The 27,505-nt window shown below is 37.5% G+C and overlaps 1 protein-coding gene across 3 annotated transcripts in view; it reads left to right on the plus strand.

Annotated features, from left to right (window-relative positions):
• The window catches only part of RYR2 (ryanodine receptor 2), an 830,565-nt gene that overhangs the window by 234,223 nt on the left and 568,837 nt on the right, over positions 1 to 27,505 (plus strand). The window lies entirely within an intron of this gene.

The raw sequence follows: 27,505 nt of genomic DNA on the forward strand, positions 1-27,505 counted from the left end.
CAATTCCATAAGATCTCTTGTGAGATTGTTGATGTGCTCTCTTTCTGTTTTTCGAATGTAGGCATCTAAAGCGATGAATTTTCCTCTCAAAACTGCTTTTGCAGTATCCCACAGGTTTTGGTAGCTTGTGTCTTCATTGTTGTTATGCTCAAGGAAGTTAATGATTTCCTGTTTTATTTCTTCCTTCACCCATCTGTTATTCAACAGAAGATTGTTTAATTTCCATGCCTTTGGGTGGGGTCGAGCATTTTTGTTAGAGTTGAATTCCACCTTTAGTGCCTTATGGTCTGAAAAGATACAAGGTAAAATTTCAATTCTTTTGATTCTGTTGATATTTGTTTTGTGTCCCAGGATATGATCAATTTTGGAGAATGTTCCATGGGGTGATGAGAAGAATGTATATTCTTTATCTTTGGGGTGGAGTGTTCTATATGCGTCTATCAAGCATAGTTGTTCTAGGGTCTCATTTAAATCTCTTACATCTTTGTTTAATTTCTGTTTAGAGGATCTGTCCAGCTCTGTAAGAGGTGTGTTAAAGTCCCCTGTTATGATGGTATTATCAGATATCATATTGCTCAGACTGAGTAAGGTCTGCTTCAAGAAACTGGGAGCATTTAAATTGGGTGCATAAATATTTAGAATTGAAATGTCTTCTTGTTGTAGTTTTCCCTTGACCAATGTAAAGTGACCATCTTTGTCTTTTTTGACTTTAGTTGCTTTAAATCCACATGTATCTGAAAATAAGATTGCAACTCCTCTTTTCTTCTGAATTCCATTCGCCTGAAAAATTGTCTTCCAACCCTTGACTCGGAGCTTTAATTTGTCTTTTGAAGCCAGGTGTGTTTCTTGCAGACAGCAAATTGATGGCTTGTGTTTTTTAATCCAGTCAACCAATCTATGTCTCTTCAGTGGGGAATTCAAGCCATTAACATTTACTGAGATAATTGATAAGTGTGGTAGTATTCTATTCGTCTTATTTGGTGAGAGTCCATTGGTTAGTTTTATCTTTTGCATCAGTGTGGAGGTTAGGTTCTGTCCTTTGATTTCTGAGTTCTTACTTTGCTGCTGATCCATTGTGGTGGTCAGTGTGCAGAACAGGTTGAAGTATTTCCTGTAGAGCTGGTCTTGTTGTGGCAAATTTCCTCAATGTTTGTATATCCGTAAATGATTTGATTTCTCCGTCAATTTTGAAGCTTAGCTTAGCAGGGTACAGAATTCTGGGCTGAAAATTGTTCTGTTTAAGTAGATTAAAGGTAGATGACCATTGTCTTCTTGCTTGGAAAGTTTCATTAGAGAAGTCTGCGGTCACTCTGATGGATTTGCCCCTGTAGGTCAACTGGCGCTTACTCCTGGCAGCTTGCAGAATCTTTTCTTTTGTCTTGACTTTGGACAGGTTCATCACAATGTGTCTTGGAGAAGCTCGGTTAGAGTTGAGGCGACCCGGGGTCCGATATCCCTCTGAAAGCAGTGTGTCAGACTCTTTGGTGATGTTTGGGAAATTTTCTTTTATAATATTCTCTAGTATGGCTTCCATTCCTCTGGGGCATTCTTCTTCCCCTTCTGGAATTCCTATAACTCGTATATTGGAACGCTTCATAAAGTCCCATAATTCTGACAGTGAACGTTCTGCTTTCTCTCTCTCCTTTTCTGCCTCTTTTACTGTCTGAGTTATCTCAAGAACTTTGTCTTCTACCTCTGAAATTCTTTCTTCTGCATGGTCTAACCTGTTGCTGATACTTTCCATTGTATCTTTAAGTTCCCTAATTGACTGTTTCAGTTCCTTCAGGTCTGCTATATCCTTTTTATATTCTTCATATCGTTCATCTCTTATTTGATTCTGTTTTTGGATTTCCTTTTGGTTATTTTCCACTTTATTAGCAGTTTCCTTCATTGTTTCCATCATTTCTTTCATTGTTTTCAACATGTGTATTCTAAATTCCCTTTCTGTCATTCCTAACATTTCTATACTGGTGGAATCATCTGCAGTAGCTACCTCATGGTCCCTTGGTGGGGTTGTTCTTGACTGGTTCTTCATGTTGCCTGGAGTTTTCTGCTGATTCTTCCTCATGAGTGATTTCTTTTATCTGTTTCCTTGCCCTAATTTTCCTTTCACTTCCTCTTGCTCTTTAAGTTCTTGTGCCTGTGGACTAAGGGTTACAGGACCAGAAGGGTGAGAAGGTTGAAGAGCAAAAAAAAGGGGATGAAAGAAAGGAGGACCGAGTGATAAGAATAAAAGAAAGATAGAGAAAGGAGAGGGGGTGGGTATAAGGAATATTGACAAAAAGAAGAGAGGCACAGAAAGAGGGAGACAGGGCAATATAGGTGTACAGTAGGGTACTTTGACACAACCTTAAAAATCCCCACCTTCTGGGGGTGCCCAGTTGCGTGGTTCCCTTGAGTTCTTTGCTAACCTGATCAGACACAGTACCCCACCTCCGCCAAGTAGAGAGGAAAGACAAAAATGCTATAAATCAAACCAAAAGAAGCGAACAGAAAACTTTACCGGGATAAAATTGGGTGAATAACCAAATTATATCGGTAGAAACACTAGCAAAAATGAAGTTGAAGTTATTAAAAAAGGCAGCAATGGGAAATTATAATTAAACTAGGAAAATTGAGAAAGAAAAAGGGATCTGTGTGGAAAAGGTTGAAATTAAAAAAACAAAAGAACATCAGCAACGTCAAAATAAACAAACAAAAAAAACAACCAAACAAAAAAAAAAAAGAAAAAAATACACAACCAAAACCAAAGCAGTTTGTATATGTTATTGAATATTGTCTGGGCAACACGTGGTCTTCTGGGGTATGAGATGTTAGTCACAGTTCTGATACGACTGGAGGCTGCTGATTTCTCAAACCTCAGCAGGTAGACACCCTAAATCTCTCTTCAGCCTACTTAAAAGGCACTTTGAACTTGTAAACTTGCTGAGCGGAAGCTTTCCCAGCTTTCTCGCTGGAATCGCTGCTGAAGTGGCTATCCACTTACCCAGTGTGCCAAAACGGTCTCACTTTGCCCCTGAGGGTTATGGCTGCAAGGCGGCTCAAACCCCACCCTTAGGCTACTTGGTTGCTGGGTTACCAGCTCCCACCCGTTTCTAGCTCTGCGACCCTGAGGGCGGAGCTTGCCGGGGCAGATCACTGACAATGGATCCGTGTGACCCACCGCCAAACACTATTAGCTCCGTCTGGCTCAGCGGCTCAGACTGGGGCCCTAGACAACGGCCAGAGTTCTCCGCACTCCCGCTCAGGCCTTCCCCAAGGCAGTTCAACTCAGTGCCAAGTCCAAGGACATCAAAACAGTTCACAGGTAAGGCCTTTCTGGTTTGCAGTCTTGCTGCTACTGAACTTACAGTTGTGGGCGGGTTTAGACGGATTGAACACACGCGACCACTTGCCGGTTTTCCACTGTTTTAGTCCTCCTCTTGGGGTCCAGAAGTCTCTCGCTGACTCCCTGTATCTTCATAGGAGTGATGATAGGCAGTTCCCACCAGCCAGAGATGCCTGGAGTCCTATCTCCCCAGACTCACGGTGCCCAGATGCAAGGAAGCTGTTACTCGGCTGCCATCTTGCTCCAGGAGGAGCTGAAAGTTTTATATTACCTGGCGACATGTTGGTGATCCTAACCCTGGGTAGGCCTAGGCTAATGTGTGCTTTCGAGTCTTCGTTTTTAACAATAACAACAAAAATAGAAGCTTATAGAGCAAGATAAGAAGAAAAATTATTTTTGTATAGCTGTAAATGTGTGTCTTAAGCGAAGTTTTATTTAAAAAAGTCAACAACCAAGTTTATAGAATAAAAAAGTCAAAGTAAGCGAAGGTTATTTATTATTGAAGAAATAATATTCTTTGATAAATTTAGTGTAGCCTAAATATAGAGCATTTTTAAACTCTATGGTAGTAAGTAGATATCCTAGGAATTCGCATTTACTCAACACTTACTCATCAACTCACTCCGAGTGAGCTCAATTCATAGTAAGTTTTATGTAGCTGTAACATTTTGAATCTTTCATAGTGTATTTTTAACCATACCTTTGCTATGTTTAATTATGTTTAGATACACACATACTCCCCATTGTATCATAGTTGCCTACAGTATTCAAAAGGAGCATGCCGTACAGGTGTACAGCCCAGGGGCAATGGCTATGTCATACAGCCTAGGTGTGCGGTGGGCTGTACCATTCAGGTTTATGTGAGCGTTCTCGATGATGTTCACACAATGACAAAATCACCTAACAACACATTTCTCAGAAGATATCCTCATTGTGAAGTGATATACGACTATATGTATGATCTGTGGGTGAGCTATACACATATAATATGCATATAAAATGTTTTACATAAAAGGACAAAATTCATTATGGATAAAAATGAAATTACATATCTGTAGTCTTATAATAAAAATATGCTATATTTTAATCTAAGAGAATTGAGGCCTAAACAGATCGATTATTTAAATAATTGAAAGTAGACTTGACTTACCTATTAAAATAATAACTGAAGGTTTTAGGATTGACTAACACAGCCAAATAGGAAACTCTGTTAAATAAAAAGAGGTAAAAATAAAAGGATAGATAAGTATATACCAAGAATTGCAACTGAACATAAAGCAGGTACCTCCGTGTCGTTATTTGACAAGGTGTAATTTAGACTAAAAAAATTTAAGAACAATAAGGAAGCATATTTTATAATGCCAAAGGGCACACTTCTTAATGAGGGTTAAGTAGGTGTATGCCTCCAACAATAGAAACCATTTTATAAAGAAGAAGCCATGGGATTTGCAAGGAAAAACAGAGAAACTCACTAATAATAGATATATAACACACTTCACTCAGGAAAAATAAGTAAAATGCTTATACTTACTGAGATTGACCATATAGAGATATGTCAGAATAAGAACCTCAAAAATAGAGCACACGTTTCTTAAAAGTTCACATATAACATCATGAAATATTGGCCATATTTAAGCCACACACACAAAAAAACACTTAGTAAATTCCAAAGAGTAGCCATAATATAAATATAATTATAAAGGAATAAAATTATAAATTAATTTTTAAAGAGCCAGCCCCTCCATAACAAACAGTCATAAAGCAGAAGACCTTTCCACCTGAAAATTATAAAGTATACTATTGAATAATCTTGGGTAAAAAGAGAAATATAAAGTCAAAGTGAAGAGTTTCTTGCACATCATAGCAATGAATGTATAATGCTTTAGAACATGTGGGATACAGCCAAAGAAATTATCAGAATAACATTTATAGACTTGTATGCATGTATTGTTAAAAGTGGAAAAAAAGTTACTAGGTAAAAAACTCAGAAAAGGATAAAAAAGTGAACAAACGAAATGAGATGGAATTATAAAGATAAAAAGGGAATGGATGAGTTAATTAAAAAAATTTTTTTGTGAAATCTTGGACAAACCACTGATTAATCAAGGAAAAGATGGAGCACAAGTATTCAACTATTAGGAGATATTTACGGGTCAGAGGGAGATAATGCCTCTTCCCCAAATCCAGGAAATTAAACCACTGTGTTCCATTTGCCTATTTGTACACAAATGAATTTAAAAATCTTCATGAAATGGATCATTTTTCAGAAAAAATAAATTTACCTCTGAAAGTCCAAACAGACCAATTGTCACAAAATAAACAATGTGGTGACCGTGTGCTGTGTCACAAGACATGCAATGGGGACAGATAAATTTCTACCAACATGTGCTATTTAGATTATTCTAAACATTACAAAGGAAGAAAAACTCTCAGATTTATTTTACCAAGTGACTATGACGTGAATTCCAAATCTTGAAATATTATTTTGCAAAGAAGATTTATAGATCAATTTCATTTTGATACAGAAATCAGGGAAAAAGTAGTTTCAAAGAAGAAACCAATGTTGCATTAAAACTTGTACCATGACCAGTGAGCTTTATTCTAGGAATCTCAGAGTGACTCAGTACCATCAATTCATTAATATAATTTTTTATATTATTAAAGTTAAGGAGAAAAATCCTGTGAAGTTTTCCATATATAGGGAAAAAGCACTGGATAAATTCAAATTATATGTATGTTTAAAAAATAATAAAATAGGAATTGCTAGATACGCCCTTAACATTACGTTACAAGCACACACATACTTTAGTTGAAAAGTCAGGACCTTCTTTAAGTGAAACACTGGTGGGTAAAGTCAGATTTAAGTTAATGATGGATTCTGATCTGCCTTTGGTTGTCTATGTGTATGTTGGAGGGATGAGGCAATTCATTGCACATAGATTAGTTGAAGATTGGATATGAAGAAGTAAACTATTTCTAGTTGCAGTTGATTTGATTATATATGAAAGAATCCCGAAAGAATCAATGGACAAAGTACTACAAAAACAGGGTTTTGAGAGAAATACATACGGCTTCTGGTTATCAATGTAACAAAATCTTTTTTTTTTTTTTTTGATCACCCTGTCGTCCTCGGTAGAGTGCTGTGGTGTCACAGCTCACAGAAACCTCCAGCTCTTGGGCTTAGGCAATTCTCTTGCCTCAGCCTCCTAAGTAGCTGGGACTACAGGTGCCCACCACAACGCCCGGCTATTTTTTTGTTGCAGTTTGGCTGGGGCCAAGTTCGAACCCACCACCCTTGGTATATGGAGCCGGTGTCCTACACTCTGAGCCACAGGTGCTGCCCCCAAATCACTCTTGTGTATAGACAGACACCAGGTAGAAGTTTATTGGAACATAGACATATGTGAAATTCTACTTGGCACACTCACATGTGCACGGAAGCTCACGCTGTAGTTTAAGTTAGAAAGAGGACCAGTGATAGTCTTAGGCCAATTAGAAAGAGGACCCGTGATAGTCTTAGGCCAATTAGAAAGAGGACCCGTGATAGTCTTAGGCCAATTAGAAAGAGGACCCGTGATAGTCTTAGGCCAATTAGAAAGAGGACCCGTGATAGTCTTAGGCCAATTAGAAAGAGGACCCGTGATAGTCTTAGGCCAATTTGAAAGAGGACCAGTGATAGTCTTAGGCCAGTTAGAAAGAGGACCAGTGATAGTCTTAGGCCGATCATTTGCTGATATAAAGTATTAAATGCTGTTCATCTTTAGTCAGTATTTTTGATACTATTATTAATGTGTTAATTATGTTTATGTCATGTGTGCATTTGCTAATCAGTTAATTTCCTATATGTGTGTTGCCCTGATAAATGTATGAGGCTTGCAGAAGTGCTGTTCCTTTTTTTCTTTGTGTTATTTTTAAAAAGGTCAAATTGGATCAGAAGGGTGATGTGAAGATACTTGTCTAAAATATGGAAGAGAAGATGTATTTAGTCCTAGGAAACTTTGCTCTTAAAATATAAAATATAATTCTATCTTATTTATATTGTTTAAATTAATACTCTTTAAGATTCGATTCACTCTGCGTGAAGTAGACCATTTCAATAACTGAGTATAATTTGTATTCTTAAAGATGGATTTTAGATTTTTGCAGCCCAATTTTGCAGCTAGGCTTACTTTTTCAAAAAACAAACATCTACTTTCTGTGCTAATTGGATTCTACTGTGGATAATGTAGACTCAAGCACTGAACAGTCGGAGTTGGCTTTGCTTTGTAGCTAACCAGCCATTGTAGTGGAAAACTATACTCCTGGGCATAGCGGCACTGTAATAAGAGCCCGTGGAAAACATACTATGGAATTGCTCTTCCTTTCTCCTTCTCTTATAATCACTTTACAATCAGTAAAGTGTTTGATTAAGTGGAATAATTGCCAGTAAGGCTAATGTTCCTTTGATAGTATTTGGATTATTCTAAGGTTTTAACTTGCATTAAACCAAGAAACAATTCATATTTGGTGTTCAGTAGTTCTAATCTGACATATTTAATATACCCACGTATGGGCAGATTTTAGGTCAATGTTACCTGTTTTTTAATAGACATAGAATAACTCAATCAACTCAAATGGACCAGACTGGTTTGAGCTCTCTCTTCAAGGGGAGGTTAGTTTAAACAGTGATCAACAGAAGAGTGGGTTAAACAAAATGCCTCTGCAGTCTGTGAAGAATTGACAGAGTGTGCGTCTGGACAGTTCCACTGGGGACTCATGTATTTTATTTGGCTTTTCATATTCATGACAAGGTGCAGGTTATAATAATAAGGAAAGGTTAATGCTGATCGTTTCATAAGATGATCTATACAAGCTGATTCTTAACTTGTTCAGATAGCCTAAAACTCATGACAATAAACACTTAAAAAAAAAATTCAATATCTAATTTGGTGCCTAATTAAATCCTGAGTTCTACTGGATTACTGTACTAAATGGTATTAAACAGTGGTAGTCTTTAAATGTTTGAGAATTGTAGGAATTTAAAATTGAGGAAAACATTGCCAAACTGAAAACTTTTAGCATCCTTATACAAAGATGAATCTCATGGAACAATGAGGTTCCCCAGGAGCCCAGTCTGAGGACTATTGTTTTATACAGACATGACAATTGAACCAGCAGTTGTGCAGTGCTCCTCCCCAAATAAGGAAGTTCAAATAAAAGGCCATTCTTATTGAATTATCTTGCTGCTGCAAGTATAGTTTTCGGGTATTTTGTTTCTCCCTTCCACTCTTCTCCATCCCCTGGATAGACACTGAAAGAAGACTGTTAAGATTTGTTTCAGCCCAACGTGTCAGTGATTCTCTGTGTCTAAGACGGGTCCATATCCACAGCATGTGAAAACAACATTGTTGGTTTTTATCAGGCTGCCCAAAAGGAAGCCAAGCCTTGTAGACACACTATCAAGAGCTCTTTGGTTTCTTGTAATTGCTATGGCATCACTTTAATTAAAAGTATTTCTTCCCATAATGGAACACAGTAGAGCAATATTTTATCTTCAGTGACTTCTCATTTCAGGATATTATTCACCACCATAAATGATGCATTAAGATATTAATGATGCATAATAGTTGTGATATTCCACTTGAACTGCTCTTCTTATTCAAGTGAGTTTTTGAATAATAAAAATGTCAGTATGAGATAAATGCTAGATGATGTAAGAAAGATCCACTTTAAAACTAAAGTTGAGGAAGCATCTTAAACAATAGACACTTGTTTCTCTGTATGTTCCCCCCTAAACATTAATTGAGATAATAATACATAATTGTTTTTTTTTTTTGAGACATAGTCTCACTATGTCACCCTCAGTAGAGTGTGTGGCATCACAGTTCACAGCAACCTCAAAACTCTTGGGCTTAAGCAATTCTCTTGTCTCAGCCTTCCAACTTCAAACTCTTGGGCTTAAGCAATTCTCTTGCCTCAGCCTTCCAAGTAGTAGTACAGGTGCCCACCACAGTGCCCGGCTATTTTTTTTATTGTCATTGTCATTGTTGTTCAGCAGGCCCTGGCCAGGTTCGAACCCTCCAGCCCCGGTGCATGTGGCCGGCGCCCTAACCACTGAGCTACCGAGGCCGAGCTGATAATACATTATTTTAAGAAAATAAATTAACATTATTGCTTTATTCTTCTCTTTTTATTCATTTTAACTTCCACAGAAATTTGTGCAAAAGGGAGGCAAAAGAAAAATGAATGTGTTTGGAAAGAAAGTAAATGACCAATAATTCTATTTCTCTATATCCTTGCGTTTTAGTTACACAATTATTTCTTTGCCAACATTTTAAGAGGAAAACGAAGTAGATGGTATGTGTGGCAGAAAAGGAACCTTCTAATGTTATGTGACTATCCAGAGTAAGTGGTCACATATTTAAATGGAGTTCTGATAGAACAAAAGAATGAAAATATCTAAGTATATTTCAGCGGGTTATTACATGGGGTCAGAATGGAACTGCTTGTTAAGTTGTAATTTATAAATTTTGTGGAAATAATTCTTGGTATTTTAAACATGCATTTTTGCTGCTATTCAGTTAGGAAAGAGCAGTGTTGCAAAAATGATCAAGTAAAAAGGACCTGATTGAAATTCCCAGAATAGGAAGCATTTAATGGATTACTTGAATAATACAACATCAGTATGTTGCTGTGTGAGCTAAAGACTCGTTCTGGGAAATTTTTAAAGATTTAAAGAATAATTGGAGTCAAAGATGAGCTCCTGATCTGTTATGTTTCTCGTAAGATCTAGAAAGGGAAGTGAAATGAAAGCTTAAAAAAATGCTGAAGTCTAAGACTGAGAAACTGTCTAATAATTATAAAGCAGATGGAACCAGTTTTAAAACTCCTCCCTGGAGTTCACCTTCTGCTGCGTACACAGGTTCACCTTGAATGCTGACAAAAGGTTGGCAGACGTTTTAATCCACCTAACCTGTTTGCTTTAGTGGACCGATGGGGGCTATGCCAACAAGCAGGAATAAACAGCCAACTTCCCTTTCCTCCTTCTGTTCCTCTCTATCCCCTCAGTTCAGACTCCCCCCCAGATGGTGTGGGCATTGGTGATAGGCAGGCAGCTGATGATTGATGGTCCATCCTGGTCTGGAAGCTTTAGTCCTCTGAATAAAATGCTAAATTACAGATGCAAATAGGAACATCCCTGGTAGGACGAGAGGCTAGGGACTGTGACTTTAATTATGCTGTATCTGTTGTAGTGGCAGAGAACAGAACCAAGAGGAGGGGAGAGAGAAGGTGTTAGTTTTGAGGATCTGAGCTGAGTTAAGGTGAATGCCTCTGAAGCACTGAAGCTCGCAGTAGGGTCTTTAACACCACCCTCCTTTCTGGGCCTCAGAGCACGACTTCACCATTAGTGGAAGGAACACACTGGGTCTTTTACACCACCCTCCTTTCTGGGCCTCAGAGCACGACTTCGCCATTAGTGGAAGGAACACACTGCAGCAAATGAAGCTGCAATATAAGGGTTAGCACAGATCTCTTGACAGGGAGACCAAGGGTATGGGCTAGGCCAAAGAAGGGGATCAAATTCCTGGAAAGTTTGCCATGGACCTTAGGAACTTGTTTTCATGGATGAAGCAATTTATGAGGCAGCACAGGTAACCAGGTTTAAGGAAAAGACTCCTCATGCAAGTTCCTACTGTGCTTGTATATGACATTCAGTCAGATAATGGCCAGAGGTTTCTTCTAAGAGCCAGTTCTTAGAAGAAGCTTTGCCGAAACCACCCAGACTGTTCATTGCTGTGAAACTGGAAGACAGAAGTGTGGTGGGGGTGTGGGGTGTAGGGTTTGTCAGCTCTCAGCTCCCTGTCCTGGGGCAGGTTATTGAGAATGACTGAACCTTGGATTTCATGTCTGTAAAGTGGAAAGTGCTGTCTCACAGGATGGGTATGAGAATCAAAAATAAATGTCAAGTGTGTTGCAAGCTCAGCTACCCAGAGCAAATATGCATTTGGTCAGAGGTTATGGTGTGGTCACATGTTTCTAAGCAGTCTGCAGGGATTTCCGGAGCCCTGTGCTGTGCCCTGTCCTATCCCCAGCCTCAGAAGGGACTGGGATGAAGCCGAGATGGGGGCCATCTCATCCTGACAGGATGCAGGAATGTCATTCAAGGGCGTATAATGCCCAGCCAAGATTTTTTTCACTACCCAGAGATCTGGGGTAGTGGAAGAATTTGAGGCCGGAAGATTGCCTGAGCCTTGGTGTTCCAACCTGGGTGGCAAATAAAGCCAGATGGACTATATATATATATATATAAAAAAGGAACCAGATAGTAAATATTTAGGTTTTGTGGGTCACCCGTTTTCTATTCAACTCAGACATTGTGTAAGGAATCAGATAGTAAATATTTAGGTTTTATGGGTCACCCATTTTCTATTCAACTCAGACATTGTAGCGTGAAAGCAGTCACAGTCCTTAAGTAAACAAACGAGCACAGCTGTATTCCAAAAATCCCTGTACTTACGAGCACTGAAATTTACATTTCCTGTTCATGTCTAAAACCTTATTTATTTTTCTTGCAATTTATTTTCAATCATTGAAAAATGTAAGAGCCATTCGTAGTTCATGGGCTGTCCACAACAGGTAGTGGGCCAGATGTGGCCTGTGGCCATAGATCTGTTCCCGATCTCCTGGGTAGTAAGCATTATATTGCTAAAGGAGAAATGCATTGGGAGCAAAAAACAAAAGATACAGTAGAAGAAAAAGTTTTCTGCCTGCAGGTTGGATTACTCGTCCTGTCTTAAAGCTGGGGAAGAGCATGAAGGAAGAAGCATGGTGTTTGGGCCTCCTTGACATATGGTACTTAATAAGTTAAGGAACGTTTTTAAACTTTGAAAGATTGACAGAATAAAGAGATAAAATATGAATATAGGTAAATAGAGTGTGGGATGGAAGGAATCATTTCATAAGGAAGAATAAGAACAAAGGCGTATAGAGAGAAGCATGTGTCAGTGACTGTGAACTCCCCAGGGTTCTGTTGAGAGATGAGAAGGTGCTTTGAATGCCATGAACCAGCACAAGTTTGTTTGAAAGACAAAAGGAGCTGCTGAAGCCTTTGAACAGTGATTGCAATATTTGATGGGCTGCTATTTACCAAAATGTACATTCAGACATGCGTAAACTTCCCTAAAGGTATTATTAAAAGTGTAGTCTGATTTTACTGGAAGATGGTGTGTCTTTAAATAAGCTCTGTTCTCTCTCTTTCTGGAAAATCCTTGCACACTCTTGCCTGGAGGGAGCCTATGAATCTCTTTTTGTAAGGCTTTCCTGCATTTGTGGTGCACCCACCTCCTTTCTGAAAAAGTAATTCATTTCCCTTCCTGCCTGCCTTCCTCTCTCTTTCTCTTTCTCTCTCTCTCTTTCTTGCTTGCTGTCTCTTTGTGTCTTTCTTGCGTTCTCTCTCTGCCCCCTCATTCTGTCTCTCTGTGAAGCAAAATGAATTCCTTCTGCTGTGGTGCCACTTGCTGCTAAGTCACAGGTTGTTTCTATAATTTGGCAATTGTAAATTGAGCTGTGATAATCAGTCTAGTGCAAATGTCCTTATGATAAAAAGATTTTTTTTCTTCTGGGTAGATGCCCAGTAATGGGATTATAGGATCAGATGGTAGGTCTAGCTTGAGTTCTTTGAGGGTTCTCCATACTTCCTTCCAAAAAGGTTGTATTAGTTTGCACACTGATGCTTATAGCAGCTTTGTTCATAGTTGCCAAGATGTGCTTCAGTGGGTGAAGATAAACAAACTGTGGTGCATCCAGTGAAGTATTATTCAGTGCTAAAAAAAAATGAATTGAGTCTGTGAAAAGATATGAAGGAACCTTAAATGCATACTACTGAGTGAAAGAATCCAACCTGAAAAAGGCTATTGACTATGTGACATTCTGGAAAAGGCAGATGGTCAAGAGATCAGAGGTTGCTTGGGCTCTGGGGGGAAGAAGGGCTGGACAGGCAGAGCACAGGGAATTTTCAGAGCAGTGAAACCACTTCGTATGCTACTGCAGTGGTGGATACCTGTCATTACAAATTTGTCAAAACCCTACGAATATCCAACACACAGAGTCAACACTAATGTAAACTGTGGATTTTGTTGATAATGATATCTCCAGTAAGTTCTTAAGTTGTTACCACTTGGGGGAAGGACGTTCCTACTGGGAAGCTGCGCATGTGCAGGGCAGGAAGTGTACAGGAACCTCAGCTATTTGAAGTACAAAGCAACCAACCAATAAGAGATCTCTAAATGTTCATCAGTAAAGAAACTGATAATTAAATCACAGTGCATTCCAAGCAATGTATGCAGTGAAAATATAGCAATAATAATCCCATGAAGATAATATTATGCAGAAATAAAATTACAGATGGACACGTACGTTTATATCCCATTCAAATAGGTAAAATAATTCTGTATAAAATATTAGAGAAAAGTGCACGTTATTGACAAACATTAAATTCAGCAGAATGGTTACGACTTCGGGAGAACAGGCCAAATGAAGTTAGGGCTGGGCCTTAAGATTTAGTTTCAACTGTGTATGTAATGATTTATTTTTTAGCTGAGTGTTGGAACATGGATGTTTATTATAGCATTTTAATGCATTTTGTGTTTCTGAGTACTTCATTAGAAAACAGCAATGGAAAACGATGCTTGATTTGCAGCCAGAATATTTTTAAAATGAGCAGTAAACAGTCAAGTAATTAGTCTGGAAGTTTGATGCTGTGAATAATATTTTTTTGTCTTGTTAGATTTACATCTTCAAGGTTATACCTTAAAAGAGTACAGTAGAAATTGCTTTACTGAAATTTCATTGTAATCAAGGTTTAGTGTTGGGATAAGATAGTCCATTGGTGAAAAGGAATATGGAAATAGGAGCTGAGGATATTTGCACTAGAGACCTAACCGGCCACTATTAGTCATCCTGGGTAAGACTTGCAGTGATTGCTCTGGTCTCTAGTCAATAAAGTTTGCCATCAGTCTTTGTTTTAAGCCTCAATTTGCATAACACCTATGGCCAAAGTTAGAGTACCAGAGTTTTTTTCTTTTATTAAATCATAAACACATAGATCATGTATACATTAATGCATTTATGGGGTACAATGTGCTGATTTCCTATAGAATTAGGAATGCTTACATCACGCTGGTTAATATGGACCTCATCTCTTTTACTTAGTTATTGGGTTAAGGCATTTATACTCTGTACTAATAGATCTGACATGTACCCTTGCATTATGCACCATTGGTGTGATCCCACATTCACCCTCCCTCGATCTGACCTCCCCTCTCCCTCCTTCATCTTGGGCCATAGTTGTGATCTATTCTTCATATGAAAGTGTGAGTAATTGTAAATTGGTTTCATAATAGTACTGAGTACATGAGATATTTTTTTTTCCATTCTTGAGAGACTTTACTAAGAAGGATATGTTCTAGCTCCATCTTTTCTAAGGCTGCATAATATTCCATGGTATACATATACCACCATTTATTAATCCATTCATGGGTCCGTGGGCACTTGGGCTTCTTCCATGACTTGGCTATTATGAATTGAGCTGCAGTGAACAATCTGGCGCAAATATTTTTGTTATAAAGTGGTTTTTGGTCTTTTGGATATACACCTAGTAGAGGAATTGCAGGATCAAATGGCAGGTCTACTTTTAGATCCCTGAGTATTCTCCATATTTCTTTCCAAAAGGGACGTATTACCTTGCACTCCAGAGTACCAGAGTTTTGATGAAAAAAAAAAAAACAACACTTTTTTTTTTTTTTTTTCTCTTTACTCAACACAGTGCAAAACTTCTGGAGGCAGGAAGTAAATACTTATCTACACATTGTGAGTGCTGTCCGGGGTTCAGTACAGAGTACTAACTAATGGAACTCATAGGAAGGTCACCTTCCTCATCCTCAGGCCTGTGGAGTCAAGACCTAGAGAAGGAGTGAGCTTATTTGTTGGGAGGACCTAGAAATTAGTAGACCATGGCTATAGAGAAAGCATTTGTATTAGACTGCAGGTTAGTCCTTCAGAAGGGCATGAAGCTTACATGTGTTTGGGTTATTTTAGGGCATATTCTTTTGGGCAAACACAGAAACAGTAATAGGTTTGCTCTTCATAGGTACTGAGCTTACCTACTATGTGAGATGCACTTTCAAGGTTTAAATCAATTTTCTAAGGGTCATTGAACACATTTGGAAGGACTTTGAATGGAATCACATTTTGAGACATAACTTTCACAATGTTGACTTGTTATATCCATTCAATATGCTACATTTCATTGTTATTTACTGAAGGAGTTGACTGTGTGCATTCAATGTTTGCTATTTTTATTTCTGATGAATAAAAAGTGGTATTGGTTATAAGTTAATAAGCAATAAGTTTTAAAGTTAAAATCATTAAGTTAATAAATTTACTAATGTGATTTGATGCTGTCTCTCCTGATAGATATGAACACAAGAAATGAGGAGGTTTACACTCTAAAAAAATTGAATTTGAACTTGTGTTTACATTTTTTATTGTTCATTTCTGGTTTAGAGATACTTCAGAAATTTTTCATCAATGCTAATAAGAATAGTGCAGTCAAACCTCTGTAAGTTGGCCACCCAGGGGACTGTAACAAACTGGTCAACATACAGAGGTAGTCAACCTAAGGAACCAGGCCTGCTGTACTGATATGTACATGTGGTGCCTGTCCAGTCTGTGAAAATAAGCTTAAGGAAGTGGTCAGTGTAGGGGGGACTATGGAGGTTCTACGGTATTAGTAATTTCCAGACCTAAATAAGAAAAGGCTTTTAGGGATACCATTAACACTTTTTTCTTAGTGGTTCAAATAACATTGGATGAGTGAAAAGGAGTGGATTAAAATATAAAAGTAATTTAGTTGGATGAAATTGTTGATGGTCTATGAATGTCTAAAAGGTGTTATGGGTTGAAAATCAGAAAAAACCCGAGTTTATTAAGGGAGACTCCTAAAGCCATATATGACAGCGTTGGCTTTGGATGGGCAGGCATAGGAGCTGGTAGTGTAGTGTTTGAGTTGAGTTCAATTAATGAAGGACAACTTAACAGAAGCTCTTGAAACATGGAGCCTCCTTTTTTTATTTCAGAGTAATAGGAGGATAGTAATGTTTAGGTTACTGTTGAGGTTTTCATTTCTAAGGTAAATGAAAATACTGTAACCTAAAAATTTCATTTCAAATTGTAGTGGAGCCCTTCATGTGCTGAACACCCTCACATGTCAAAAAACTTTTAGGCCTCTAACATCATAGCAGTTGTGTATTTGGTATCTATTGAGAAAGTAGACAATGACTCAACTGGTGCTAGGAATTCAGAAATACTACTTACATATTTAAATAAAATGTTTTATTAGTCAAATATATTTTAAAAATTATATATACAATCGCAAATATATGTTTATGTGTACACATGCATCCATGCAGACACACACATACATATTACGTATACATACATTTTCAAAATAAAAAGAATAATCAGTACACAGATAATGCTTTCAGAATGTGTGGTGGTATCACTGATTCCTTTTTATAACTTCTGATCTCTTGGTCCACAGCCTGGCAGCCACTGAATTATGTGTTAGGGATTGCAAGAAGAGTTGTTTAACTAGAGAACAAAATTTTTATGAAGGGAGTTAGTGAAATAGTATTAATAAATGTGCTTTTTTTGTGGGGGGAGATTAGGAAATAATCTAAAATACAATGATGTTTTATAAATCGAACTTAATGTATTTGGAATAAAATAGAGTGAGGAAAGCCAGAGGAAAGGAGGGAATGTTATTTCTTGCAATAATATTCAATGCAATGAAAAATCTGATTGGGATTAATACCAAAGGGAAAGGGCCTAGAGAGTTTGGAGATGAAGCCATAGCAGGTGTTGGTGACATATTTCACATTGCTGATAAAGTTCAGTTAATAGTCCTTACACTTGGAGAAAAATACGGTACTTTAAGTAAGTAAAAAAGACATTGAAGTATGAGCTATCTGCAGTTCTATTAGTGAAAATTCAGTAATTTAAAATGTATAATTAATCCATGAGGGATCTATAGGTACTATAAACTTCAAGAATACTTTAAACATTATAACATGATCTTTACTTATTCTTACTGGCTAAAGTTTCTATGAAAAGAAACCAAAATAAATAGTGTCTGAAATAAATAAATTTAATTGAGATCTTGTATATATGATAATTTTTTTATAAAAAGAAAACACATTGCTATAAAATACATAGTTTAGTTTGTGTTTAAAATAAGTTCATTATATTTGCTCATATAATAAGCACTCCATTGAGTGTTTTTCTTTTCTTTCTTTCTTTTTTTTTTTTGAGACATAGTCTTGCTCTACTGGGCCAGAATGCAGTATGTCATAATAGCTCACAGTGACTTCAAGTTCTTTGGGCTCAGGTGATCCTCCTGCCTCACCCTCCTGAGTAGCTGGGACATGCCACCACATCCAGATGATTTTCTTTCTCTAAGAGATGGAGTCTCACTCTTGTTCAAGTTAGTCTCAACTCAAACTCTTGACCTCAAGCAATCTCCCTGCCCTGGCTTCCTGGAGCGCTGGGACTACAGGTGGGAGCCACCCTGGTGGCCTCTATTGAGTGTTGACTGTGTGCTAAGCAATGTCCAGAGTTATGGGGACAGAGTAGTGACTGCAATATAGTCATGGGTATTTCATTCCACTGGACAAAGACATATACAAATAACTTAGCTAACAATCAGCTTAAAATAAGTAGGCTGGTAATAAAATGGAAGGTAGCTCTGTTGGGGTGGATTGTTGTAGAAGCCTCGTGGGTTACTGGATAGCCAAAAGGAGGCAGCCGTTGGATGTTTAGAGGAAGGAGCATTCTATACACATTGAAAGGAGTGCAAACACTGTGGTGAGAATGAGCATGGACTGTTCAGAAGGAGGCTGGGGTGTCTGAGTCCAGCTGGCAAAGAAGATTGGTGAAATGGGATGCAGTCATAGAGGGGCGAGGGCTGATCGTCAGAAGCTTCTCTTTGAAATTTCAGATTCATGTAAGGGTACAAACCATTTGGTTGCAATGTTTGCATTTGTTGGGTAAAGTCCCTGTTGTAGTTGTGCCCCACTCCCAGGAGGTGTGCCATACACAGTTACACTGTGCCCATTAAGTGGGAACACATCGTTCCCTGTTCCCCCCTCCAACCTGAATTAAATTGAGTTTATCTCTTCTATGAGCAGGGATTAGATTGTCTGCTGGCTTCATATTAGTATTGAGTGCATTGGATACCTCCTCTTCCATTCTTGTGATACTTTACTAAACAGAAAGTTCTCTGACTCTGTCCAGGTTAATACAAAAGATGTAAAGTCTCCATCTTCATAGAGCTGAATAGTACATACAGGGTGGTACATACACCACAGTTCATTAACCCATTCCTGGGTCGATGGGCACTTGGGTTGATTCCACATCTTGGCGATTATAAATTGAGCTTGCGATAAACAATCCATTGCAAATGCCCTTAGCTTATCAGAAGCTTTGATAGCTAGAATAAGTTGTTTGGTTTTTATTTTATCTCAGCGAGAAGCTATTTGACGTGGTGCAATATATGACCTGATTTATCCTTTTCAATGATTTTACTGCATGGAGAGGGGATTGGAGAAGACAGGAGATACCAGGGGCTCCAGAAGTAATGGTGGTAAAGGCAGCAGAAGCATGTAACTGGACTTCGTATTGTTGTCAGTTGTGTTTGAGCGGTAAAGGGCAAAGAGGAATCTAAGACTTTGGGATTTGAGTCCATTACTGGGATGAGGATGGTGGAAGGCATAGGGGAAGGAAGACTTACTGATACCGAGTTCTGAGTGTGTTTGGTTTGTGACATCCAAGTGAAGATTCCATCTAAACAGCTTGAGCTTAGCCTGGAGGTCTAAGGAGCGGTCAGGGCTGGAGACAGAGGTATGTCATTGGGCGTTTATGGCATTTAAAACCACAGGCTTGAGTGAGATCATCTGGGGGAATATGTGGTTGCACAAGACGGGGGGGTCAGGTCAGGCATCTCCACCATTTAGAGGCTAATCAGAGGAGAACAATCCAGCAAAGAAGGGACTTTTTTGTTGTTGTTGAGTCTTCTGAAAATGTAAGAGTCTTTCTCAGAATCCTTCTTGTCTAAATAAAGCTAAACAACGGGCTGTCCATTGAATCATGCACAGAGCCATTGGGGGCTAAAATGTAAATCCTGTGTGCAGTTTAGTTTTAAAATTTGCTGCAGTAACAGTTGAAACACACATGATGAACACAAAAAAATCACGCTTTAGGAAATGATTTCACAGATGAATATATTTGGAATGAAACAGAAAGGCAAAGGGAACAAAACAGTTATCAAAAAAATAAATGGTAAAAGTACGTGTGTAATTATAGCTACATTTCCTATGTGGGAGAAGAAGAAAAGATCAAACTAATAGAAGACTCCGTTACAGAACTAGAAATACTTGAGCGGGAGAAGATTGATTTATAAAGAAAAGGAGGGAAAGAATAAAAGAAGATGAAGCTGTGAAGCTGAGCTATGAATTTAAATATTTAGAGGGAGGGGAAATCTGTGTGCTGTGCTACAACAGTGGGAACAGATGGGGCGTAGACTGTCCATGGGGTTTAACCCAGAGTGATGACTTCTATAAAAGTTAAACTTACCATCTGCCATTTGTATAATACCCTACCTTCAGAAAAGAAAGGTCAAGGTGGGTGTCAGACTTAAAGATCTCAATGCACTTCTAAAATTCAGGAATAATGACTGTTTCAAACAATTTAAAAACATTTTTCGTGATTTCACTTCAATTGCAAGTATAATGTGATGGTCTGATTCAGAATATGTTGGAAGCAATATAGCTGCCCTTAAATATGTATTAATAGTAATCTAGGCTTTGGCATTTCTTAGATTTTTAAGAAAAAGTATTCTGGAAATCATATTGAGTTCCACTGTGAAAGCATATTCCTAATATATCAGGTCCTGATGTTTTTTATATACATATTACAGTGATCCTACGGATGAATTAGACTAATTTGGTTTTTTCAGGTGCAAGTTACACTGTTCTCTAAGCCAACCAAATTATTCTTTATGACAGTCATTCATGCATCTCTGGAGCTCGGGGATACGTTCTTGTTCATCCTCTGTCCCGTCCCCTGGATGCAGGCACTGTGCCTGGTACTGGCACAGAAGGTGAAGAAGAAGCAGTTCCTGACCTTAGGAGGGCAGCGCCACCTGCATGGACTGTCCTCCAAGGACAGCCCACAAGGGTGCACAGTCTTCTACAGTTATATTCCAAATTATGGAAACCGTATGTTCATTTGTAAAATTAGATTAATAATGAGGTATATGGCCAGGTTTTTAAAAAACAGACAAAGAATCTGGGTGTGGTGGCTCACGCCTGTAATCCTAGCAACTCTGGGAGGCTGAAGCAGGTGGATTGCTTGAGCTTGGGAGTTCAAGACCAGCCTGAGTAAGAGCAAGACGAGTCTCTACTAAAAATAGAAAAATTAGCCCTGTGCTGTGGTGGATGCCTATAGTCTCAGCTACTCAGGAGAATGAGGCAAGAGAATTACTCGAACTTAACACTTTGAAGTGGCTGTGAGCTATGACACTACGGCACTCTACTGAGGGTCACAGAGTGAAACTCTGTCTCAAAAAAAAGACAAAGAATCACTGATGGAGACTTTACTGATATAATACGTGACCAGAAGACAGAACTTTGTTCTTATTTATAGTCTTCTCAGGGGATCAGAATCCTCAACCTTGGCTTCATTAACTTCATTCTGGTTTGCATGGGCTTCCTTCCATCACCAACAGGAGACCAGCACTGCCGCGGCACTGTAACGAAGAGCGAGGCTCATTTCTTCTATATGAAAGGGAAAATAATTCATTAAATATTTATCATCTCGCTTTTGTATCATATTTGTGCCTCTGTTACATAATTCAACACATAGATAGATATGCTCTGGGGTATTTTTCTTGGTCAGAATTATAAATAGTACATTTGTTTTCATTTCTAAGTCTCCATATGTGGTAAACTCAGAGTTAATCGTAGCTGAAATTCTTAAAATGCCATGGACTTTCTTTTTCCTCCTTTTTATTCTGCTGGTAGAACTAAGAAATATCATTGACCAGCGTGTTTTTACCTTATGTGGGGGGTAAATTTTCTCCTCCCAGATGGTGACTTTCTGCTACAGAGAAAGAGCTGGAGACGAAACTTACCCTATTTTTTTTTTTTTTATTAAATCATTGCTGTGTACATTAGTATGATCATGGGGCACCATACACTTGGTTCATAAATCGTTTGACACATTTTCATCACACTAGTTAACATAGCTTTCGTAGCATTTTCTTAGTTATTTTGCTAAGACCTTTACATTCCACATTTACTAGGATTCACATATTCCCTTGTAAGATGCACCGCAGGTATAATCCCATTAATCCCCCTCCCTCCACCTACCTCCCCCCTCCCTCCCCTCCCTTTCCCCCTTCTCCCTATTCTTAGATTGTAACTGGGTTATAGCTTTCATGTGAAGGTCCTACATTAGTTTCATAATAAGGGTGAGTACATTGGGTACTTTTTCTTCCATTCTTGAGACACTTTACTAAGAAGAATATGTTCCAGCTCCATCCATGTAAACATGAAAGAGGTAAAGTCTCCATCTTTCTTTAAGGCTGCATAATATTCCATGGTGTGCATATACCACAATTTATTAATCCATTCGTGGATCGATGGGCACTTGGGCTTTTTCCATGACTTAGCAATTATGAACTTACCCTATTTGAATACAGAAGAATGAAATTATAAAGTCGAGTCATGTAGTGGGTAAGATTAGGAAAATACAAAGTAATACAATATGATTAGGAGGGTCATTGAACATGAAAATGTTCTGAAAACCCTGAAATTCTCATAGAGAATTCTGTTTTCAATTTTAATTTTAATTTTTACATATACATGTGTTAATTAGGTTTCAATTTTTTTTTTGCCTTCACAAAATTAAAAAGACTTAAAAAAATATAATGATAACAATGTTTAAGATAAGGATTAGAAATAAAAGCCTTGTAAAGAACGGATGAACATAAATACATTCAGAAAAGAAATCAGACAATTGCTACATTGAAATATTAAACAATAATAATAATAATCATGCAAAGAAAGTAACATTCACATTGTCAAATAAGAGTATGTCTATTATAGAATGCTTTGACTCAGATTCAGTATGGAGTCATCAGTTAATTTATTTTTTTTTTATTAAGTATCAAAGTATTACTTAAACATTAATTTTTAACTCAACATGTTAATATGTTTAGGGTATTGTATCCTCATTTATAAGTGATATATGTTTGTAATTTCTCCTTGATAATAATTTATTTTCTCCAACTTCAATATCAAGTGTACCCAGATCAAGTAGAATGATTTGAATGTATTTCTTCTTTTTCTATTGTCTATAAGATTTAGCATGATCTGTTTTTTGAAATTATCTTTTACTTTTATTTATAAATATTAGTTGTCTATTTTTTGATACTCAGAGAGAATTCTTAATACCATAATGAGATTTTTGGCATGCTGGACTTTGGGACCTGAATAGCTTTTCTGAAACATCCAAGGTGAGTTTTTTCACCTTCATTAGCTCAAACTTACAACATAAGAGAGGCTGGCTCTAATATGGGGTCCCTGAGTGGTGAGTTACACTGCTGGCTAATAAAAAATTTTATACTTTGACATGTTCCGCTAAGATTTTATTGTGGATTGTGAATATTTAATGTTCTCCTAGGGGCTTTTAGGAGAATATGTTTTCATGGCACGCGTGGTGAAAACACACCTTGTATTCTGAACCAAACTAATGGGCTTTAATTATGCTGAGGGCTGTGGATTCTGGGGCTGCTGACAAATTCATAACGTGTTTTAAATTGCTGGATGGAAAGTACAGATCAAAGGTTTAGCCTGGACTAGGGTTTGGAAAATAATTTCCTCTGCTAAGATGCCATCTGTCATTTTAATTTCTCAAGTTGAAGAATGTGCTTGAGTCCTCCCTGAGTCTGGTGTGACACTCCTGTCTGGACCAGGGAGCAGACAAAATGCTGAGCTTGACTCTGGGAAACCCACTCTGGAGGTCAGGCTTTGCCTTAGTTTCTGTTTGAATTTGCACAAGTTGCTTGATCTTAAACACTTCATTGGCTTTGGGTATACGTAGGGGAAAGCTATAACATGGGAAAGCTCACTTAGGGTTATTAAGAGAATACAGTGTCCCAAAGGTCGCCCATAAAGTTGCCATATGTAGAGAAGATGGGAAATGGCAGCTAAATGTACCTTTATTAACAAAATATTCATTATAAAATTTTACATTTATTTATAAAAATTCATCACAAAATTTTATAAAGAGGCAGCTGATCGTAGAGAATAATATGCAAAATTTTGTGATTTTGCAAATTACCTTGTCTCCAAAAAATTAATTAGCTAGGTGTGCCTGTAGTCTCAGTTCCTTGGGAGACTGAGGTGGGAGGATCCCTGAGCCCAGAAGTTCACAGTTGCAGTGAGCTGTGATTTCACCATTGCACTCCAGCCTGGGCGACAGAGTGAGACTCTACCCTCCCACCCCCAAAAAGACATATATGGCTTTACACATATGCTGACTTTGCAGTGCCCTGTCAAGTGCCGTGTACTCTTTAAATACTGACAAATTGAATCTATTAATGAATTAATGGACTTTAAAAGTCACAATCTTATAATTAAAATGCTATTGGAGACTGAAGAAACTCTTAGGCCAATCTCTGTACTCACCTGAGATCTTCTATAGTTGAACACACGCTTCTCAGATCAAAGCTCAAGATTTCAAATATTTAGCCTTAGAATAGTTTATTGTGTGTCCATGAGGGTTATAAATATCACTTGTAGCCTGCTAGTATTTAAGGAAGTGAAGATAAAAGGTAGTGATGAGCATATTTGGAACTCAGTGTAACATGAGTGTTAGAAAGAGCATTACTATTCATTGTAGGGCAGAGTCTGTAATCTTTAAGCTCTGTCATTGCAGAGTTTTCCACGTACCATAGTTGATATGTGTTGCGACAGAAACTGAGAAAACTTCCCTGGAAACTGAGCCTCCTGTTACGAGTATAAATTTTCTTCTTTAGGACTTTTCTCCTGTTATTATTAGGCAGCACGGATTTTTTAGCAATGAATTTGATCAGGCATTGGCTGGTCTGATGACAACTTTTGTTGTCTTCCTGATGGTCGAAGACAAAAGTGATCTAATCATGACTTTAGATACTTTGTATTTCAAGATAAATAATGGCATCATCTATTAAGGCCCGTCCATCTAAAGAAAATCTCAGTTGCAGTATAATTTTCTGATTGTTGCTAATATTGTCACCAAATTCTTCAAATTTTTTTTTTTTTTTTTTTTACAGCTAACTCTGGCTCATACCACTCAGACTAGGGATAATTTAATTAGAATGTGAATGTTATAAATATATTATTGCAATGTTTGCTTTCACTTAATTTATGAAATTTAGTGATAGGATATTAACATGTCTTTAAAAATACCAAATCTGAAGTTTTTCTTCCACACTGAATTAAACTGGAAACTTGTATATATTTGACTTCCTTTTACCACAAATTTAATAGCTTAATGTAACTTTTTTAGTATGAGAGGAAATACACCAGTGTGACTTATAGTAATGGTAAGAAAATACAAAAAGATATACTGCTTTAGTTTAAGAACTCCAGGAATTTGTGCGAAAGATTCAATTGTTACAGTAAGAGATTCTAGGAGAGTCATGACAAACCTTTCTGTATTTGCAACGTTTACTCCTAAACTATTCCTTGAACAGGTTAACTATTGGTTAGCAAGTGTCCCTGAATTGTATAGGATATTTCTCTCATTACAGAGTGAGTTAAATATATCCGTCAGAATTTCTTTGCATTTTAAGTATCTCAAGAATGGAAGAAAAAGTATCCAATGTACTCAGCCCTACTGTGAAACCAATTTATAGCTTCCATGTGAAAGCTACAACCCAACTATAGCCCAAGAAGAAGGGGAAAGAGGAGAGGGAGGGGAGGGGAGGGAGGAGAATCGGTGGAGGGAGGGTAATTGGTGGGACCACAACTATGGTGCATCTAACAAGGGTACATGTTAAATTTACTAAGTGTAGAATATAAATGTCTTAACACAATTATCTAAGAAGGTTATTGTTAACAGTGAAGGCTATGTTAACCAGTTTGATGAAAATATTTCAAATTGTATATAAAACCAGCACATTGTACCCCGTGGTTGCATTAATGTAACAGCTATGATTTAATAATTATAAAAAAAAGAATTCATTTGCATTTTATGTTGCTTGTTACAGGTCTAGGAAAGTTGCTAGGCTTAGAGGATTGAATCTAAATTCGTCAGAGAATTGAATCTAAATCTCTCAGACCCTAAAACCAGAATGCCTTCAGTTAAAATCCCAGTTTGTCATTTATGTATTTGTTGATTTTCCATTTTTTCTATTGTAAACAACACTATGGTGAATATTCACATACAATCATCTCTGCGCACTGCTCAATATTTCCTTAGAATAACTTTCTAGAAATGGGATTTCCAAGTTAGAGGCATGTACTTTTTAAGGCTTTTGATATTTACTGCCATATTGCCCTGTGGAATAATTTATATTCCCACGTCCATCTATTTTCCCATTTCCACATCTGCACTGGATGTTAAAATAAGAAAACTCCTGTGAATCTGAAAGGCAAAAGGTCTCTGTTTTGAAAGAATCGTATTCTCTGACTAAGGGTGTGGCTGACCATTTCTCATATTTACTGTGTTTGTCTAAATTCCCTGTTAATATCCTTTGCCTATTTTTCTATTTGAGTTTGGCTCTTTTTGGTGTTTAGGTGCCATTTATATGTGTGCGCACACACGGTTGTATGTATATAAAAATTCCAGTTTTCTTTTTCAGACACTGATTGCTTTTACCCTGTTTCCCCGAAAATAAGACAGTGTCTTATATTACGTTTTGCTCCCAAAGATGCCCTAGGTCTTACTTTCAGGGGATGTCTTATCTTTCCTGTAAGGAATCAGTATTAAAGTTTTCTTTACTGAAATTTAGATAATGTGTTTAGGAAAAGGTATTGATTTTGTTTTTTATATTTCTGCCTTTCGAAAGGTCTTTTATATTCCATAATTATAAAAACATTCTATCAATACTTTCTTCTAGTACTTTCGTAGTTTTCTTATGCTTTGTCGCCCTCGGTAGAGTGCTGTGGCATCACAGCTCACAGCAACCTCCAACTCCTGGGCTTAAGGTGATTCTCTTGCTTCGGCGTCCCGAGTAGCTGGGACGACAGGCACAGGTTGCAGTTTGGCTGGGCTGGGTTTGAACCTGCCACCCTTGGTGCTGCCCATGTTTTTAATCTTTATGGAATCAATTTTCATATAATAAGATAGGAGTTTTGAATTGTAGTTTTTGAATGGATGATATATTTACATTTATGTATCTTGTACAAAATTCAAAAGGGTACAATGGGAGCCTTGCTCCCACCCCTAACTAATGTATCACTTATATTGAAGTTCCAAAGAGTGTATGTGTTAATAATTAAACAATCTCATACATATTTATATGCAAATGGCTTTGTGGGTGTCCTTTTAAATTTCACATTAAAAAAGTTATTTATATTACCTAAAAACTATATAAATTTATGATAGTAAATGTACATTTGTGCCTTTTCCTTATTTTCCTGCCAGTTATATGAATTAATGATTTTTTTTTTTTTTTTTTTTTGCAGTTTTTGGCCTGGGCTGAGTTTGAACCCTCCACCTCTGGCATATGCATATGGGGCTGGCACCCTACTCCTTTGAGCCACAGGCGCAGCCCAATTAATGATAGTTTTTGCATTCATGTTGAGTACAGAGGTTTTCTCCAGGTTTTAATATTTGCTTCAATAATGATTCAAATATATTTGGAGTATATCTGCTTCAGTTATCATACCATTTGAAAACACAAACTTATGAGGCAGATACCAGCAAGTACCTTTTGTCCAAGTACATATTCCTAGTTATCAGATCATTCCATGATTCCAACCACTACAGCTATGTTTTACTTTTTTTGCGTAAATCTTCAATGAGAGCAAAGAGATGTTGAGGGTAAATCTTGACTTAGTAAAGAATGAATTGTGCGGAGGCCCACGATGA

The sequence above is a fragment of the Nycticebus coucang genome, chromosome 10 (assembly GCF_027406575.1).
Source record: "Nycticebus coucang isolate mNycCou1 chromosome 10, mNycCou1.pri, whole genome shotgun sequence".
Lineage (NCBI taxonomy): Eukaryota > Metazoa > Chordata > Mammalia > Primates > Lorisidae > Nycticebus > Nycticebus coucang.